Consider the following 19,303-nt stretch of genomic DNA (forward strand, 5'->3'; position numbering starts at 1 on the left):
TTGTAATTGCGGTCGTTGTATGGTGTTCCGTTGTTGTAGAATTTCGAACTTATTTTGGTGCCGGTTTTTGATTCTGTCGAATTCTTTTTTTGCCGTTGCGTCGGTGATGTTCTCTAAGATCTGCCAAAGTTCCGTATTCACCGATGCAACGGCAAAAAAAGAATTCGACAGAGTCAAAACCGGCACCAAAATAAGTTCGAAAATCTACAACAACGGAACACCATACAACGACCGCAATTACAACAAGACCTCGTCGTCGTGAATCTATCGTCACTCACCTTAAGCAAAGAGGCCACGACTGCTTTAAGTCGAGGGCACAACTTTGCCATAACTCCCAAGCAAGTTCAAAAGCCGAAATAATGGCGTCCATCGAACGAGGAATATATGACCTGCCTCCAACAATAGCTAACAACATACGTTTAGATGTGGCCAACACCCTAATCAAGTCCAAGCCTCCCAAAAATGATATCCCACATAAGGAATTCATTGCTATAAAAGAGCTACACAGCAACAGCCAGATTACCATAACAAAAGCAGACAAAAGAAATGCAACCGTGGTGATGGACACAACTGAATATGAAAACAAAATGCACACACTGTTACAAGATCAGTCAACATACAAAATTATAGATCGCAATCCCACCAACACACAAAAGAATAAGGCACGAAAATTATTAAAAAAAAGTCACTTCCTGGTCCAAAGACACAGTTAACAAACTCAAACCCTTCCATGTTAAAACACCGAGGATCTATGGATCACCAAAAATTCACAAACCAGGCACACCCCTATGCCCAATTGTGGACAGTATAAATAGTCCTACATACAAACTGGCTAGACATTTAGCGAAGCTACTAGCCACTCTCACTAACAATTCTCCCTCCTTTGTCAAAAATTCAGCACACCTAAAAAGCATCTTACAACACCTTACCCTAAAAAGCTCAGACTTAATAGTAAGCTTTGACATCACTTCGCTATTCACAAATGTACCACTAATAGAAACCCTCAATCTACTGAAGTCAGTCACACTTACCCCCTGATATATTTGAACTATTCAAATTCACAATACATGCAGGATATTTCACATGGAAAGGGAAAATATACAAACAAATTGATGGGACAGCCATGGGCTCTCCCCTTTCCCCCCTAGCCAACTTTTACATCACCAGGAAAAACAAGCAATCAATACAGCCACTCTCAAACCAACACTTTGGCTACGCTATGTTGATGATGTGCTTGCTATTTGGCCACATGGCCCTGAGACATTGAAAACATTCTTAGCACATTTAAATAACCAACATCCAAAAATCCACTTTACTATGGAACTGGAAGCCAACAACTGTCTGCCCTTCCTGGATACACTCATCACACATCTCCCAGATGGTTCCTTATCATTTTCAGTTTTTAGAAAACCCACACATACAGGCAGATACTTACACAAACAATCACACCATCATCCTTCTCAACAATATGGCATATTAAAAACGCTAACCCATAGAGCGAGAGCAATCTGTTCCAACGACAAGGCTCTTGCTGCTGAACTGACTCACTTACGCCACACCTTCTTGGCCAACGTCTACAATCCACATAAAATAAACAAAATACTAAACACTCCTAAGAAACCCCTCCCACCATCCACCACAGAGAACTACAACAAAACAGTCACCATCCCTTACATTAAAGGCACATCCGAAAAGATCTCAAGAATTCTCAATAAACATGAACTACGCACTACATTCAGACCATGTAGCAAATTAGCCACCCTCATCCGCTCACCCAAGGACAGCATTCCTCCTTTATCACATCCAGGAGTCTACCAAGTACCCTGCTCATGCAATCAAGCCTACTACGGTCAAACAGGAAGAACTGGGAATATCCGCATCAGCGAACATAAACGATACGTCCGGAATTATCATTATCGGAAGTCGGGCCTAGCAGACCATGCTCTGGATACCCCTGCACACAGGATCAACTGGAAAAACACAAAAGTACTACACAGAAACCTGTATAAATCAGAGAGATTGTTCTTAGTGGTGACAGAAGCCCTAAAACACACTCCAAATCTCAACAAATATGGCTGTATTAACTTGTCGAAGATCTGGGACACAGTCATATTAAGAAAAAACTAGCACTTTTCTAGGACTCTAGTAATATATGATAGGTTTTTTTTTTTTTTTTTTTTTTTTTTTTTTTTTTTTTTTTCAGATAGAGGGTGCCAAAATCAGGACTTTAGTTTTTGTGTTGCTGCTACAATTTTGTTTAACTACACCATGTTGTTTTAGTCTCGCGTATTGTGACAAACAGTGTTTTTGTGCGCTGAAGATGCTGGTTATAATACCAGCGAAATATCAGCATCAAGTTAATAAATTAATTATTTACTTAGTTTCTCTGTTCTATTATACCGTTAAAATAATAAACAACAACAAAACAAAAGTCATGGCCTTCAAAGGTGCTAATCCAATAAGAAGCAAAATAATAGTAAACAACAAAATAATAGAGCAAGTAAATACATTCAAATATTTAGGTTGCACAATGTCATATGAAAATGAAGCTGATATAGAACCAAAGATATCAAACGTTTTAAAAGTAACAGGCATTATAAATAAAATTTTTAAATGCAATTATGTACAAAAACACACACGAATAAGAATCTACAATACAGTAGCTAAACCAACCTTACTTTATGGCAGTGAGATATGGACAATAAAAAAAGCAGATAAAAGAAGAATTGAATCATCCGAAATGAAATTTCTGCACAGAACTGAAGGAGTCACAATAATGGACAAATGAAAAGCAGCAAAATCAGAAAAAACTTGGAATTACAACCTCCCTAAATGAAACAGTTATTTGCTATAGAGAAAAATGGAAAGAACACATACTAAGAATGAATAGAAGCAGAATACCTAAACAAATTCTAAATTACCACTCAAAAGGTACTCGATGCAGAGGAAAACCCTTAAAAAGATGGAATTGAGTCTGGAACAGGCCACTTAGCCTATAAGCCTGGAAAGGAAGAAGAAGAAGTATATTGTTATCTGGAAAATGGTCCAGTTATAGTGAATATAAAAAAAAAACATTATTATTATTTAACATTTTAAACTTGAAATTAGGACTATTTTAAAATAATGAAAATAATTGTTCTGCAGCATACCTATTTGACCACAGACATTAGGATTAATTCTTTCTACTTGTTTATATACATTACTGTTTTGTATAGATCAGTGTAGAATTTTTTTAAATGTTGGTCCCACCCATAGAAGGTTTATTTGTAAATAAGAAAGTCTGATAAATTAGTAAAACCTTGGGGAAAAAAATAATGCTTTCAGATTTGAAATTGGAATTTGTCCAATTTTCCATTTTAAAGTTGAATAGCGTATGTATTATTAATTTATTATTAATTATAAAGTTTAATAGCATCTGTATTGTTAAATACTTTTTTTTTATGTGCAAACATATTAGGAATAAGGAAAATGAATTTCTCAAGTTCTTGAGAGACAAATATCTGAGGCAGTATGTCGAAAGTTTTAGATCTGATCATTTCATCAGAGGGTTTAATGTTAGTGCAGTTTCAGACTTCCCTCCAGTCGGTGAAAGTATTTGTGAAGTCATCACATGAGTTTTGGCTAGTCATATGAAGACTTCTGTGAGGAAAGGATATATCTGGAAGTACGAGCTAATTATGAAAAGCTTAAGAGACAGCTTAGAGCTATGGCATGGAATGAAGAATTCAGTGGTAAGGAAATAAATGCTTCTTGGGAACTGACAAAGAAATGCATAACAGCATCAATTACAATGTATTCTGAAGGTCAAAAGGCTGAATAAAGGTAGGTGTATAATCGGTGGTGTAGCTTGGGGGGGGGGGGGGGGGCATCCGCCCTGGACGGCACTTCACACCTTTTTGAACTTTTTTTGCAGTTAATTCTAAAATACAGTCTCGAGAACTCCATTCTAAATATTATAATACTACTGCGAATTTTCCTCACAATTGCTTTAAGTGTTGCTAGTTGTGAGAGGAGTTTTTTTAAATAAAATTTGGTTAAGAATTACCTACATTACTATGAAATAGACTTTGCCAATGTCATCGACGATTTTGCTAACAGAAAAGCAAGAAAAATAATATTTTAGAATGTTGAAATTAAAGTTTTACTTCAAAAATAAACATAGTGTTTTAATTTATTTTCTTATACGTCATTTTGACTTTTTGTAGTATTTTTGGTGTGTATTGAGAGGGGCGGCAACTGCTCTCGCTACGCCGCTGTGCATAATGGATGCCTTCTTCTTTCAGAAGAAGGTACTTGGAAGGCAGCACAAGATGAACAGTAGTAATCAATTCCACAAAGAGTATAAAGAGCAGGCCTGGAGGGTGACTTAGTTGGTAAGGACAACAAAAGTGTAGTATGAGTAGCAATTATCAAAACCATGTCAAGAAAAACTCTCGTGAATTTTTGATATGTGGCAAGTAGAAGGAATAATTATTATGGTTACATGTTTTTAATGGATGAAAGTGGGAGATTGGTGACTATTGCAGAGGACATAGTCAAGGTGTTCACTGAAAGTTCATCAGGGTGTTTCACCCTCAGTATGAAATCAGAAGCTCAAGTGTAGAGAATGAAATGAGAAAAGACTTAATGATGAGCAAGCAAGAGGTATATAATGAGTTAAGTAAGCTTGATGTCAATAAGGCAATAGGACTTGATGACATATTACCACCTGTCTTAAGGGAATGTTCCAAGGAGTTAGCATCAACCTTGGCCTACCTGTTTAACAAGTCTTGCAACAGGCTCAAATCCCAAAGGAGCAGGAAGGAAGGAAGGAAGGTAAAATTGTTTCACTTCACAAAGGTTGTAGGCTAAGTCAGCAAATTATAGGCTGATCTGTTTGTCTGGAGTTGTAATGATGAAGATTGTATAACTAAGATAAAAAGCCAAAAGGCTATTTTTTTCTGGCGAGGTTGATATAAGTTAAGGGGATAAAAATCCCTTATTGTTTTTCAGCCAGTAAGCGAAACTAAGATCGAACACTACGATCTGTAACGTTTCATGCCGACAAACTGTCAGCATATCCAAGCGTAAGTGACCACTTGGTAGTGCCACACCACGGCAACTCATTGCAAAGGTGAAGCAAGCTTCCTCACTGTTCTTGATATTTTCTCATAATGTAAAACACAGCTCTTAAGAGATGTAGTACTGTTTTACATTATGAGGAGGTCACTACCCAGACCGGTTTCAACCTTTTTTGAGGTCTCATCAGTGAGTAGCTAGACCTAGTTAATATCAGAGTTTAAGTGAAGAAAACTTACATAACTTTGCTATACGATTGACCGAAAGGTGTGTCACTATATTACATTATAACATAGTATAACTAAGATAAAAAGCCAAAAGGCTATTTTTTTCTGGCGAGGTTGATATAAGTTAGCTACTCACTGATGAGACCTCAAAAAAGGTTGAAACCAGTCTGGGTAGTGACCTCTCCTCATAATGTAAAACAGTACTACATTTCTTAAGAGCTGTGTTTTACATTATGAGAAAATATCAAGAACAGTGAGGAAGCTTGCTTCACCTTTGCAACGAGTTGCCGTGGTGTGGCACTACCAAGTGGTCACTTACGCTTGGATACGCTGACAGTTCGTCGGCATGAAACGTTACAGATCGTAGTGTTCGATCTTAGTTTCGCTTACTGGCTGAAAAACAATAAGGGATTTTTATCCCCTTAACTTAGATGAAGGTTGTATTGAAATAAATTGTATTGGAGAGGTTGGTGAGATATTGAATACAAAAGTGGGTTGATGATAGTGGTATTCTTTGTGCTTGTTAGTATGGGGTTTGTTAAAGGGAGGTCATGTTTTACTAACTTGCTTATCTACCATAACAAGTTGACAAATGTAAGGGGAGATATGTGTCCGAGCAGTTCGTCACCGACAATTCATCGCGGGAAAATTGATCACCATCAATTCATCACAGAGACTATTCATCACTGAAAATATAATCGTGGGGAAAATTAATCACATGAAAATTCATCGCAGATATACGTGAAAAAAAAATTCCCATATAAGAAAAATTTTTTAAAAATATTTTTTTTAAAATTTACGTATAAAGTTATTTATATTCTTTCTCACTAGATGGAATATATTATTTCTCACTAGATGGAATATTAATTATTACAGAACTGGGATAGGATGGTGAGTGAGAAAGAGCAACATATTTAAGAATATTTAGGGAGAATTGTTATATCCAACTAATATCGTGGCAATCTTAAGACAGCTTTTATCCTAGTGATTACTGTCTAGTAACCAGAAAGGATTATTAAAGATCTCAGCTTTCTGACAACAATAATCGTTGTAATAATCGAAACTTATTTTTAGGCAGTAAAAGAACACCGTAAACGATATTATACATGAAAAGATAACATGAAATCTATTAGTGAAAATTAAAATTATTTGAACTGTTTGTTATCTCTAAAGCACGTTAAAACAAGTTTTGTGCACCTAGAAGGCATGAATGTTGTGATGGTTCCTTCTGTTTTTATTTTATTCCTTCAAAATTTTTAGCCCCTACTATTACCACTACTACTACTATTAGCCACTACGAAGGAGCAGTTATTATTCTGTTGTTATTAAAACCACTTAAAAATTTCTCTTCAAGAAGAACTGGAATCAGTACACTCAGGCATCTCTTTATCAATATTTGTAGTCCTGAAAAGGGCTGTTTGATGATCATGAAAAGGAACACTTTTTAATTCACACTGTTCAAAATATAGGCGGAATAATTAAATTGCTTAACAAATTTGGATTTGGTGGTACCTCTCCTGCTTGATTTCGGGTTCTTCTAATAGACTTCTTTACAGAGGCATTGCTCAACATTTGGCATGATACCCGCATTATTATGTTGGTTAATTTGTTTGATAATTTTGTCGTCAGCTGTATGACGTGCATGGCAATGCATTTTGCCAATATCACATAATTTAACGATTTATATTTATCAGGAAATAATATAAATGAGAAAATATACAAAATTTGCTCATTTCTAATAATCACAATTTGATTTCAGTATTGGAATATTAAAAGTTGTCTGGTACACTTTTGTTTGAAAAAATAACAAATTCAAATTAAAAGAAGGTGCACACATGTTACTTAGCAGTATTTGTGTGTGTGATAGTTTGAAAGGGAAGGTGGTGAGCCATCAAAGATGAAATACAATTTTAAATCTATTATGAAAATTTTGGAAATAAAATTTCATTTTGATGCATATAGCTATATATGTTACGAATGATAAACTGTAGGGAAACTACTTCAAAATTGCTGGATAATATTAAAATTAGCAGAAAATATGTACACAAAAGTTTACTTCATAATAGCCGTTTATTTCAGTATGTAATGAGAGACTCCAGGAAACCGAGAAAGTTGAAGTGCAAAGAACTACAAATTAGGTTATAAATATTATACATTATGTGATATGATTTAAGATTTACATATGATTATCTATAATGTAATATTGTAAAAGAGCGAACCTTCACACAATCTGTGAACAAATTTTCTAAGATTATGAATTAAAAAATAAAGAAAACAATTTGTAACAGAAGGAGACTGAATTTATTTTAAGATTCAGATTTTTATGAATTTATAAAATAATTCTTTGACAAAAATAATTATCTTGAATCAAGTTCTGGGGGAATAAAATGTATTGGCGACTAAGATAATTAGAAAAAAAAAAATGATAGTGGCATTGTTCTCCAGAGTGATACAATCTTAAGTGAAGAAATATGAAAGGATCTCTTATTTGCGCTGCCATTAAAAACTATAATTATACGATAGAACAAGTAGCGAAAATAAATGTAACTTGTAGATAACAATTTAGATTCCAGTTACCAAGCAAACAACAAGCAACTATGTCTCTGGCATTAGGTAACTGAATGTAGCTACACAAGGTAATCTGGTTAAGTGTTCTCGTCAGCTTGAAGGATTATTATTATTGTTATTATTTAGACCTCCAAGGAGTCAAAAGACTCTCGCGGGAGGTCCTTTCTAGGAAACACAAGTCTATCAAGACTCAACGTGGGAGGTCCCTCCTAGGAAACACAAAGTCTATCATATCACTCCTTAAACTCGATAACTAATATTTAAGGAATTGACAGCGTATACTAGAAATATAGATTAAATAAACTTTAATATATACTTTCCGATATTTCGGCGAACGTCACGTTGCCATCTTCTTGGGAACTTACAATAAAGACACGTGCACACAAGTACTAATAACAGCAAATGAGACTGAAGCTAGGAAGCTAGCGTTTTCCTAAAGTCCTGATGGTGCCCCCTGGCGGGCTGTATTGGTAGTTTTTGGCCGTTGGGCTGAAGTTCTTCTGATAAAAGTTTCCCAAATTTGGGGAAGTTTTATGCATCCAAATTTGTTGAGGTTTGGCATGTTCCTAAGGGCCGAGGCTGATTCCATGAATAGTCTTTCATACTTGAACTTGCTGCGGTGTATTACTGTGGCTTTCTTCCATCTTATTCTGTGGCGAGTATCCAGAGCGTGGTCTGCAAGCCCAGAGTGGCTGTACTGGTGAAATTGGATGTAATCCTTGTGTTCTGAGATTCTGATATTTGCTGTCCTGCCTGTTTGGCCAAAGTAGGACAGTTTACAGCTGCAAGGGACCTGGTATACACCAGGTAGGTCTAGGGGAAGTGGTTGGTCTTTGGTGGAGCGAATAAGGGATGCCAGTTTTCTATGTGGTCTGTAACATGTGGTCAGGTCATGTTTTTTTAAGATTTTATTGATTTTTTCCGAGGTGCCTCTGATGTAGGGAATAGTGAGGGATTTAGAGTAATCTTTTTTGTGAAGGGGAGGGAGTGGTGGGTTGTGGATAACTGGGTTAAGTATTTTTTGGAGGGGGTAGCCATTGGCTGAGAAAGTGTCACGGATGTGATTTAGTTCAGTGGTTAGGGCTTGATCATTAGAACAGATTATTTTTGCCCTGTTGAATAATGTTTTAATAACTAAATATTGTTGTGAGGGGGGGGGGGATTGTTGGTGAATGTATCTGCCTGTATGGGTGGGTTTTCTATAAACTGAGAAAACCCAGGTTCCATCAGGTTGGCGGGTGACTAGTGTGTCTAGGAAGGGGAGGTTATTGTTTTCCTCTTTTTCCAGGGTGAATTTGATTCTAGGGTGTTGGTTGTTCAGGTGTGTTAGGAAGGAGAGGAGTGAATCCGGGCCATGTGGCCAAATAGCGAAAACATCATCAACGTAGCGAAGCCATATGGTAGGTTTTTGTGGGGCTGAGTTTAAGGCTTTCTCTTCAAACATCTCCATGAAGAAGTTGGCCAAGGGTGGGGAAAGTGGTGAACCCATGGCTGTCCCCTCTATCTGTTTGTAGAATTTTTCCTGCCACTCCTTAAACTCATTGACCGGTCTCGCTCTCACCACTCCATCAGGCAGTGCATTCCATGGTTCAACCACCCTCCATGCAAAGAAACCACTCCTCACCCTCTTGCTCACAGTTTCCTTTCGTAACTTCCAGGGATGGCCCCTTGTCATCACTCCTTCCCGCTGTTCAACCAAGCGAAAGAACTGCCAGTGTCAACACTGTAACCACCTCTAAACAATTTAAAAGTCTCTATCATATCACCTCTCCTTCTTCTTCTAGTCACCAAACTCTGCAGTCCACATTCTCTTAGCCGATCCTCATAACTAACATTGTACAGTCCTGAAACCATCTTTGTTATCCACCTTTGTACCCTTTCCACGGTTAATTTATCCCCTTCAATTTCTGGGGACCAGAACAGTGGTCTAAGTGTGGTCTGATCAGAGTCTTATACAAGAGAATGATTACCATTTTATCTCTGCAGGTAAGTGTCCTTCTCATTATTGTAACAATCCTCTGTGTTACCTTCACTACCTTTGCAATATGTCCCCTTAAATTTCAGGTTTCTATCATTCATCATCCCCAGATCTCTTGTATCCCCTACTTCCTCCAGTTTAACTCCTGCCATAGAGTATGCAGCATTCCATCGATGTGTCCCAAACCTCAAGACCTTACGTTTTACTGCATTAAACCAACATCCCCTTTCATTTGCCCATCTGTCTAGCTCATTCAAATCCTCTTGCATGACTACCACATCTACACTATTACTAATAACCCTTCCCAGCCTCACATCATCCGCAAATAACTGAACATCCCTCTGCAACTCACTGACAATATCATTGATATAAAGGTTAAACAATATAGGTCTCTCAGTGCTAAACCCTGTGGGACCCTCACTTGAAACAGCCCCATCATACACAACTTTCTGATACCTATCGGACAGACAATCCTGAATCCAGTTGACCAACCTGACATCCAAACCCCATGTGCTGCAACTTAAATATCAGCTTATCATGCAGCACCCTGTCAAATGCCTTCGCTAAATCCAAGAAAATGGCAGTATATGCCTTTCCTTCATTGACTGCTCTTGTAATTTTATTATAAAAGGCTAGCATATTGCTAAAACAAGAGTGTCCCATCACAAATCCATGTTGACTCTCACAGATAACATTACCCTCATCTGCCCAATGTTGTATACGGTCCCTGACTAATTTCTCCAAGATCTTAACAGCTACTTATGACACACAAACTGGCCTATAATTAGACACTTCCAGTCTGCTACCGCCCTTATGCAATGGCACTATCTTACCTTCCTTCCATCCATTTCCTGGGCACCTTTCCTGTAGCCAGGCTTTCATTGAAAAGCCAGATTAAAGGAGCTGTCAGTTCCTTAGCACATTCTCTCAAAACTCGTGGTGAAATGCCATCCAGTCTCACAGCTTTACTGACATCCAGAGTACTCAGTATTTGGAACACATTCTCCTCCTGCACCTCTAAATTTCGAACCTATCCTATCCCTCTAGTATTAAAATTTACCCTCCAGTATGAAATATACCAATAAAGTGTTCATTGAACAATTCCACTATGTCCTCTGCATCAGTCACTCTATTCCTATTTTTATCCCACAATGTCATTCTTCCACAATCATTTCTCCTCCTACTGGCCACATAGCTACAAAAATTCCCTAGGATTTTCTTTGGATCTTAGTGCCAATCTCTTCTCATATTCCACTTTCGTCTTCGTTACCATACTAGTCACTCTCCTGGCCTGTATCTTATATTCTTCATACATCTGCTCTTCACCTGTCTCCTTATATCTGTTCCATAGCCTCTTTTTTCACATGTAGCTTCTGTTTAATATTGTTTGTCATCCACTTTACACCAAATTGTGTTCTCTTCTTCGCTTGTAGAATACAGCTTACTGTTGCTGCTAACAAATATTCCTTCACAATTTCCCAAGCACTAATGCTATCTTGGTCTTCCAATTCTGCCCTCCATGGAACTTTCCCTTAGTTGATATCTAAGACTATTATAATCACCTGCTTTATAATTCCACATACGTTCCCTTTTCTTTGATACTCCTGCATGTCTATTCATCTTTCAAATCAAAACCACATGGCACTCTCTCCAACTGGTGGAGGTTATCTCACTTATTATCAGCTCTTCTGATGCTATGACCAAATCCAAAACTCTGAAACCTCTTGTTCACTCTATTACGTGTTGCCTAAGACGTTTGTCCCTCAAGAGTTCTAGAAATTGCATTCCCTTATTACTACATGCCTTTTCCTCTTCCCAGCGTATACCGCTGTAGTTAAAATCTCCCATAACAATAATTCGGCTTGCACTTGCCATGCTCAACTGCCTAAACATCTCCTGCCCCCCACCCTTTGTGCTCCTTAGTTTGTAGCAACATCCCACTCAATATCCTGTCTTGGCCACTGCTACCTCACACCATATGCTTTCAAAACCATTAGTGTCATTGCCTTCCAAAGCCTCCAGTCTTAGAGGACATAAGTCATCACTTATCATAAGGAGTACTCCACCACCATGTTTTCTTATCCTGCCGAATAATGCTGTACCCTGCTGCTTCAATTCCTGTTATTATATCATCTTCTGTCAACCACTTCTCAGAGATCCCAATAATCTTTGGCCAGGCTGATGCTATCAGCATCACCAGTTCATCTCCTTTATTTTGGATACTCCTGGCATTAGTATAAAGCATAAAAATGCCACTGTTTCTATACTCAGCAATCCTCTCTAGACTCCACTGGACTCAGCGCTACCTGATGTTGTCCTCCTTCTCCCAAGTACCATTTCCCACAAGAGGGTACACCTTACCATCCACCTAGGGCATTCTAGTTTCCCTGCATTGACACACTGACTCTTTCAGAACAGCAATCTCTCCAGATGCCTACATCCTTCATCATTCAAATGCAGTCTCGCATACAATTCCTCTCTGTCCTCAAACACTGTCCAAGCATCCACATATTCCAATCCTCTCTTCTGACACATTCTAGCTATTGTGTTATTCAATATGACTGCTGTTCTGCTCAGCTCGTCACAATCATACCTAGGCAACATGCACACTATCTTTCCTCCTGCGTCTTCTTTTGTACTATGTCAAGCAAGAATCTCATATCTCTCACTGCCCAATTTACATTACCTCTTAAGTCATTTGTTCCTACCATCACAATCATCTCATCCACCTTTTCACCCCCTCTTAATTGCCATAGCTACGCTTTCTATTGTTCCTCCAGACAAACACTCCTCACGCACCCTATCTTGCACACCATGGATCATTGAGTCACTGTACATTACACCTCTTACCATTCCCTCTTCTATCATTCCCATACCTCTCTCTCATTCCCTCTATTCTACTGTTCCCATTCTCTCCTCTTCTATCATTCCCGTACCTCTCTCTCATTCCCCTCTCTTCCACTTATCCTATTCTCTCCTCTTCTGTCATTCACGTAGCTCTCTCATTCTCCTCTCTTCTACTGTTCCCATTCTCTCCTCTTCTATCATTCCCAAACCGCTCTCTCTTACTGCTTCTATTCTCTCCTCTTCTATCATTCCCAAAACTTTCTCTCACTCCTACTCTGATTTGCCTTGCATACATCTCTTCCATTCTCCTAATCTCATCTTTCATACTTCTCATCTTGTTCACAAGATATTCCACCTCCTCTTTCAGCTCATCTATCCTTTTCTGCAAGTCAGTCACTCTTACTCGCCATTCTTTTACCCAATCAAAGCCATTTCCATAAACTTCACAGGCATTCATGCCTTTCACACTCCCAACTCTTATTTTCTCATTCATACTTCACTTGGCATTCTTTCCTATCACATTTCTCGTCTCCTGTTTGTCATTCTCTCCTATCACACTACTCATCTCCCAACATTCATTTCCCGTACCTGAAGCAACTAGGTTGGTTATTGATATATCCAATTCATTAATTTCTTCCCACTGTCTGCATTTTGCTCATATCCCCTCTTCTCTCACCCACTACATATCCATTTCCTGGGAAGCATACATGCCGCAATCACTGCATACCACAAAGTCCTTTATTATATTACATGTAATAGAGTTCTTAAATGGCGGCGGACTCGGTGACACACCATTTATGATTGCAGTTGCTTCCGCCATCATTCCTTACTGCAAGTACGTAACTACTAAACTAATCGCCAAAAAATATATATGAACACTGTATCACAGATATATATAATATATATATATATATATATATATATATATATATATATATATATATATATATATATATATATATATATATATATATATAAATATAACGCTATAATCAACTATACTAGATAGCGAAAACTTGTCTTCTCTTCCACCGCAATGCTGCCAACTGTGACCTAGGCTTCTCGGTATGCCACTGAAACTCGGTAATAATGAAACTCCAAAAGCAGAACCACTAAATAACACTTGTGTTACTGAGAAAAAAATGCAGCACAATTCACAAAAGAATTCACACTGTACACTGATTATCGCACCTTCTAATGGTAGTCAAATGCACTTGATATCCATGTTTTTTTCAACAGGTAGTCTGACTCGTATCCAGGATTTGTTGGACATATTTGTATGTCCTGGCCGGTTGGGAGGTTAACCCTGTGGTGGTCGCAGTCGAAAAAATTGCAGCTTAGGTCACGTGTATTTGAGAGATACATTCATTACTAGTATGTGCTGAAATGTGATAAAACTTTAAAAAAAAACACTGCAAATATAATACATGATGGTTTATTTATTTTCAGTTACAATCAAGAAATTGAAAAAAAGAAACAAATTAAAAAAACCAACTGAACCAATACTATACTGACATCGAAATTCGCAGTATCTCTCAGATACAATTTACTATCAAATATCACTTTCATTTTCACATTCGACTCTCATTCTCATCATTTTACTTGAGTAACATTCGCTGAATCTCTTCAACATCTGATGGATTATCCTGTCGATATATTTTTCCAGCCATTTTCAGCAGTAAATAAAAAAATCTAAACCAATATTATACTGACATCGGAGTTAGCAGTATCTCTCAGATACAATTTACTATCAAATATCACACACCTCTACATAACACATGTTAAACCAAACTGACTTCAATTTTCTAGTGAATAAAGCTTTCAGCAAATTTTTTCTGCAATGATTTTTCCTGTGATAAATTTTACTCTCAACGAATTTTCCTGTCGGTGAATTTTCCCCGCGATCAATTTTCTTGTGATGAATTGTCCATTAACCACGGAGATACATATGCAGTGGTGTACTCAGATTTTCAATGGCTATTGGTACATTGCCTCACCATAAGTTGGTCACTATATAAAAACAGATGGAGTTGAATGATAGACTAGTGAATTGGATAAGTGAATGGTTATTGAATAGGTATCAGCAATTCATGTAGGGGAATGGGGGACACTCTTTCAAAAGAGGAAAGTCACTAGTGGTGTGCCACAAGGGTCAGTTTTGGTACCATCATTATTTAATTTGTATATTAATAATATTGGGATAGGTTTAACTGTTAATATACAAATGAATACAGACGATGCAAAATTGGGAAGAGCGATGAAGAATCAAGCAGATGTGGACTTACAGGAGAACTTGAATAGATTGTATAGGTGAGCAACAGTATGGAACTGTCAGTTCATTGTTGACAAGGTAAGGCTCTGAAATTTAGTGGGGGAATCTTGGAGGGAGTTGAGGTGGTAAGAGACCTTGGGGTGGTGGACAAGAAGCTTAAGTTCAGACGTCACATTGTATAACTTGTAAAAACATCACATCAGATTATGGCAGTGATGCAGAGGACCTTAACTTGTAGAAATAAAAAAGTTCTGGTTCCATTGTGTAAGGCCTTGATCAGGTCTTGTATGGATTATTGTGCACAGATTTAGTCCCTGGTTTTCATGCTGTTGAGGATATATTGCAAAGCAGAAAGGACTGATAAACTTCATAACTGGTTTGTGGACTGTGGGATATCAGGACAGATTGAGGGAATGCACTTTACAAAGCCTTGTGAATAGGAGGAAGAGAGAAGATATGATTGACACATTTTCATCATTTTTATCTGCCCTGAATGTAATCGTGCCTTTACTTCTGCTGTTGAACTTGGAGCACATCGTTCTTCTAAACATCTTGTTGAGGTAAACACTGCTATCTGCATTTAGAGTATTAAAGTATATCCAACATGACGTTCGGCAGGAGCCTTTGTCCCTTCGGATGGCTGTGCTGAAAACATCTATATTCTTTCAGCCTTCCTTTCCGATTCCCACTGACGCCTTAAGCCTTTGTTTATGGCTTCCCTGGACCTTCAGAAAGCCTTTGATATTGTTTCCTCTTCCTGCTATTTTAAGAGTACTATCAATATCTATTGCAGGCTGTCCAGATTCTTTTCTTTCTCATGTTTTAGAGTTATACTCTAATAATCTCTTACTATTAATATTGGGACCTGTGTGACTCCTATTCCCATTGTTCAGGGTGTTCACCAAGGTGACCCTCTATCTCCCCCCCCTCTTTTCTTCAACTGCATCATTGATTAGTTCGTTCATTTTCTACCTAACCATATTGGTTACTCTCTTGATGTGTCTTCTTTTAATGCTATGACCTTTGCAGATGACCTTATTTTTGTGGCCTTCACTAAGGTAGACCTGCAGGAACTCCTTGACCGAACAGTCAACTTCTTTCTTGTTAGAGGTTTTACCATAAATGTAGAGAAGTCCTGCTCATTAGCACTTGTCCCTTTGGGGTGTGACAAGAAGATAAAGGTCAAAAATCTTGACAAAAGATGACAAAGCATTTTCTAAAGAGAAAGGAATAGAAAACCGTCCATTTTGGGTAAAGAAGATACCAAGGTATCTCCATTCCTCCAGGCCACTGAATTGCCTTACTGTCCTGGAGGAATGGAGATACCTTGGTATCTTCTTTACCCCAAATGGACGGTCTTCTATTCCCTTCTCTTTAGAAAATGCTTTCTCATCTTTAAGAAAAGCCCCTCTCAAACCCCAGCAAAGGCTTTTCCTCCTTTCAATTATTTGCTCCCTAGGTACTATCATAAGTTGATATTCGGGCATACCTATGTCTCAATATTGGCCTGTATGGAGAGAGCTGTTTGCTCATGATGTAGGCTTCCTTTAAATACTTCTGTTGTCTATTTTAGTGAAGGACGGCAGACTTGGTAACCCTTCCCTCCGTTGGCTTATCCCACGCTTCCGTTATAATAGAATTAAGAAATTAGAAATATCCACTTCTCAAATTTTCAGAGATGCATTTCATTGTCCTATTATCCAAGAAGACCGTTGATGTACTACAGGGCAGACTAAGTATCAAGGTCAACTGATAGAGACTGCATCAGAGCATAAGAAATGGGCTACTCAACTATATAGCTCTGTTGATCATGCATCACTTTATGGATCTAATCTAGTACCTCCCCCACACCAATGGGTACAGGAATGTACTAAACTTCTACCTGGTTACAAATTTATTGACTTAATCAGGGCTAGGATCAATGCCCTGTCCACGAGGGCCCACACAACCTGTGTCCATAGAAGTGATATAAGTTGTAGGGCAGGCTGCTGCTACAGTGAAACTCTTTCTCATATTGCCCAATGTTGTTTTTGAACTCATGGCATTCGGGTAAAGCAGCATGGTTGCGTGGTCTCCATATTAAATAACCAGTTGAAAAACAAAGGTTGGGAGACTGTGCTTGAACCGCACTATAGCTGGTATTAGAAAGCCTGATTTAACTGCAAAGAAGGGTGAAAGAGTTTGGGTTATTGATGAATAGATAGTGGGTACTGGGTGCCCACGTTGTCTGTCATAGGAACAAGGTCTCGTATTATGGGCAGAATATAAATCTTTTGCTTGACAGATTGAAGAGGAGTTTGGGGCAGCTCTTCATTTCACTAGTGCTACCATCGCCCATCATGGTGTATGGTGCAATGAGAGTTACAAAGACTTGACTTCTATAGGCATTACTTCGGCAGACATTAAAATCTTGTCACTTAGAGTTTTGCGGGGCACACTGGTGGCTTGGCGTCGTCACCATCAAATGACTTCTAGAATACCTCTTGTACTGGCATGGGATAGATCTTGATGTATTTTGTCTTCAGCCTTTCTGGCCTATTTGGGCAAAGGCATTGGCCTTTGCTCTGGTAGACCATAGTATGTAGCACTGCATTTCACTCTGAAGATTTTTAAAATAAAATAAAATAAAATGTAAAGAGTTGTTAATGTGGAAGAAATCTTTTGTAGAATGGATGAAGTGGGTAGGGACACACCTGGAAGTTGTATAAGGAGGGAGTGAACAGGAGCAAGGAGGGGGTTCTTTGCATTTAAGAATGGTTGGTCAGTGCAATGCTTTACCTGACATTGTGATTAATCTGGATACATTGAATAAGTTTAAAGCATGCTTTGATGGGCTTTGTGTGTAACATTGTTTACCTCCTGCAATGAGTCTTTTGCTCCATGGAGGGTTATCATTATCAAATTTCTGATATGTACACTCAGAGGATGTACAGGATAATTATGATAGTACTACACGAAAAAGTTAAACTATTACTAACTTCCAATAAACAATTTTCCTCCAAATTAATCTCTTATCTGACAAGACTCCAACGTTATCAGATCATTTCTGTCTTTTAAGGCACTTTTTTGCTGTATCAATTCATCTACATCTTAATCTTCCCCTGGATCTTTTTTTTTTCCTGCCAACCTGGCAAAGAACACTTACTTCTTTTGCTAATCTTTTCTCTCCCATTCTATTTAAGTCATCATACCACCTGAAATTAGCTCTAATAACACATTCCTGAATGCTAACCATGGCAAGTTCTTTCCTAATGTCCTCATTTTTAATGTGATCTGCCATTTATGTCATCTGTTCGCTCCACTAATCTTTCTCATAACTTTCATATCAGAGGTCTCCAAACTTTGATCAAGTTTTTTTATTTCTAACCTAGCTCTCAGATCCATAAGTTGAAATTGGTTTGAACACTATCTTGTATATAGCTAATTTAGTGTTTTGACTAATTTCTTATTCCATATAAATTTATTCAGCTGACTTCGTACCATAGTAGTTTTACTAATTCTGTTGTCTATTTCCATATTTAATTGGCCATCCTCACTGAAAATTGTGTTTAAATAACTGAAATGTTAAACTTGTTTTGTAGGTTCACCATTCAAGATACAGCTGAGGTTTTCGATGCTCCTTCCTTTTCACTGTCTCTGTTTTTTTATTGCTGATTTTCATACCAAATTTATTACAACAGTTATTCAATATAGTCAGTGAATTTTGCAGACTTGTGCTGGATTTATTCAGAAGTATTACATCATCTATGTAAAGTAAAGAGCTAAAATTAATACCAATTTTCATATCAGATTTAATTCCATAATGTGATCCATGTACATAATGAATAACAGTGGAGATAACATGCGCCTTTGTCACACACCTAATTTAACATCAAACCGTCTTTCTGTAACTCCTTCAATTCTAACTGCTTGACTTACAGTTATATAATGGGACATTATATGGAGCAATACAGCTTACAGCTATGTATTGCTTCATATAATGTCCCATTTACACCATATAATTGAAGCATTTTGATGAGCTTTCTGCTTGGCATCTTGTCATATGTCTTTTCCAGATCAACAAAACTTAAATACAAATTCTTGTTATATTCCGAAGATTTCTCAACTCTGTCTTAAAGTGAAAATCTGACTTAACAATCTCTATTTGGCCTGAAACTTCTTCTTCATCAAGCTTTCCTTCTACAATTGTTCTTAGCCATTTCTCAGGTATTCTTCCATAAATCTTACCAGGAATATTCAGTAGAGAAATATATCTGTGATTCTCACATACATTTTTATTTCCCTTTTTATAGATGTTCACTATGAGAGCTCTGCTCCAATCATCCGGGATTTGACCTTCTGACCAGGCCTTCT

At 37.7% G+C, this 19,303-nt stretch overlaps 1 protein-coding gene across 1 annotated transcript in view; it reads left to right on the forward strand.

Annotated features, from left to right (window-relative positions):
* The window catches only part of LOC150110067 (copine-8-like), a 301,155-nt gene that overhangs the window by 209,052 nt on the left and 72,800 nt on the right, over nt 1–19,303 (forward strand). The window lies entirely within an intron of this gene.

This window comes from Typopeltis vanoorti, chromosome 1, assembly GCF_054136105.1.
Source record: "Typopeltis vanoorti isolate ZY-2024b chromosome 1, IOZ_Tvanoo_1.0, whole genome shotgun sequence".
NCBI lineage: Eukaryota > Metazoa > Arthropoda > Arachnida > Uropygi > Thelyphonidae > Typopeltis > Typopeltis vanoorti.